The following is a 2,500-nucleotide window of genomic DNA, read 5'->3' as shown; positions in this document are numbered from 1 at the left end:
TGTATTTTAATTCATATGTGAGTTCACAGAGAGAGAGAGCCGAGAGGAGAGCGTGTAAAGAGAGAAGACGAGCGCAACGAGAGAGAGAGAGAGAGAGAGAGAGAGAGAGAGAGTTTGGGAGGGGTGACCTGAAACAATCTTCATGTCCTAAAAAATGGGAAAAATGTTTCCCTTTTATTCTAACCTGGGAAAAATCCAATAATCTCCTTTATCGAGAATATATAGTAACCAGGTACTCACCTTTACTGGTTGAAAAAAATATAAATTGTTTACAATATCATAAAGACAATGGGATGGATTTAAAATGATCCAATTCTCTCAAAACAAATATCAGAATATACGCAGTAAACAATTCTTCTAAAAAACTTTGTGGACGCTAACATTTTTTATTTCTTTCCGTTTAGGTCTCTCTCTCTCTCTCTCTCTCTCTCTCTCTCTCTCTCTCTCTCTCTCTCTCTCTCTCTTCTTAGGTAACTCGGCCTCCCGATTTTTTTAAATATCTCTACTCACGGAGACCTTTTCTTTTCTCTCTCTCTCTCTCTCTCTCTCTCTCTCTCTCTCTCTCTCTGCTGACACATAACTCAATCTCCAGATTATTTTTCGTATTATTACTCAAAAAACGCTTGACATTCGTTTCCTCAAGGATATCAATAAAAAAAAATTTGGAATCTCTCTCCTGCTCCAGAATAAAAACTAATCTCCTTTACGAGAAATAGCTTCCGTCAAACTCGCTCCTTCGCCAACTTAACGTATAACGAAATGCTTTGAAATCAGAGATCGCGACCAGTGATGCATTTCCAAACAACATTGGCTTCCCCAATCTCTCGTGTCAAGGTTCCCTCCAAAGTGGGTCGCTTACTTTCATGCCAATTCGTCCGTGCTGCTCCACTACCGCATTAGCTTGTAACATGAAACGATGTGAAACGATGTTAACGTTACTGTAATTTCGTGACTTAACATAGAGACATTTGTAATCAATTATGCGCACATTATTTATATATACATATAGTGTTTATTTTATATGATATATATATAATATATAATATATAGTATACATATAGTGTGTATTTTATATATATATATATATATATATATATATATATATATATATTAATAATATCACATACACAATTGTTCTGTCAATAGTACAATTACTGAAAGTACCACATTCATTGAAAGAGGTCCTTTTAGTAATTGTACACACACACACACATGCACACACACACATATATATGTATATATGTATATATATATGTGTGTGTATATATATTATATATATATATATATATATATATAATATATATGTATGTATTATACGTGTGTGCGTGTGAATAGTGTCGAATGCTAACAATAACATAGATTCGATGTTAATAGAAAACAAGTAAAAAATGAGCCGAAGTTTCTTCAACCCAAACAAGTTTTCTGTACAGCACATCATCAAGGGAACCGAAAATAGATCTATCTTTCGGTGGTCTCGGTATAATGCTGCATGAGCATTAACCATGGCCTTGTGGTGGACTGTCTACATTGTTGCCAGACGCACGATTATGGGTAACTTTAACCTTCAATAAAATAAAAGCTACTACGTTAAAGGGTTGCAATTTGGTATGTTTGATGATTGGAGGGTGGATGATCAACATACCAATTTGTAGCCCTCTAGCCTCAGTGGTATTTAAGATCCTGGGGCGGACAGAAGTGAGGACGAACAGACAAAGCCATCTCAATTGTTTTCTTTTACAGACAACTAAAAAGTGGTAAAAAATTTTTGAGTTGACGACATTGAGGCCAGAGACATGCCTGGGAGTGAGCAATAGACTTTGTAATTTCATGGAGCTGTGGAAAGATGGCAGCACCTTTCATCAAGTATAGGCCTAATTTTTTCCCCGAATTATTGTTTTCACACTGCACGCTCGCACATATCTGGTATCTGGAAACCCATCGGCGTACAATCATTTGTTCCCTACAATATCTAAACTGGGGATAGCTTGGATACAGAATAGAAAGTAAATTATATGAAATATTTGACTGAATCAACTGTTATTAAGTAATTTATCTTAGGTATGCATATTCTAATTAGGCTAGAATAGACACTAATAAAGAACATAGAGGTGAACGTGCAAGGTTACATAACTAAGGTTCTAAGAATACTGTCTCGTCTCGAGAGGAGATGAAGATTAGACATTCAGTCTGTGAAGGTTGTGTGCCTGAATAATGCAATAGCAATGTTCACCTCGTTTGGTTAGGAACCCTGACCGGATCTCCTCTCCATATTTCCAGAAAAGGCTGGAAAAGAGACACTGGACTCCAGAAGAAGCTCAAAATATAGAAGGGATTAAGGAATTCATCCCATTCTCTGTTATTCCTTTACATCCTGAATCAGTCAATCTTCCTCTTTAAATGTGTGTGAATCTTTCAAATTTCCTCTTCTGAAAAATGTTTGATGTTACTGAAGACGAATATTCTAATAACAAGTGACCGGCTTGATTTGGGCAGTCATGGT

The 2,500-nt window shown here is 36.1% G+C and overlaps 1 long non-coding RNA gene across 1 annotated transcript in view; it reads right to left on the bottom strand.

Annotated features, from left to right (window-relative positions):
* LOC135197952 (uncharacterized) overlaps positions 1-2,500 on the bottom strand; it is a 367,912-nt gene that overhangs the window by 68,230 nt on the left and 297,182 nt on the right. The window lies entirely within an intron of this gene.

The sequence above is a fragment of the Macrobrachium nipponense genome, chromosome 21, assembly GCF_015104395.2.
Source record: "Macrobrachium nipponense isolate FS-2020 chromosome 21, ASM1510439v2, whole genome shotgun sequence".
Classification (NCBI taxonomy): Eukaryota; Metazoa; Arthropoda; class Malacostraca; order Decapoda; family Palaemonidae; genus Macrobrachium; species Macrobrachium nipponense.
Note: the sequence above shows the minus strand (reverse complement) of the source record. Positions and strands in the feature narration are given on the sequence as shown.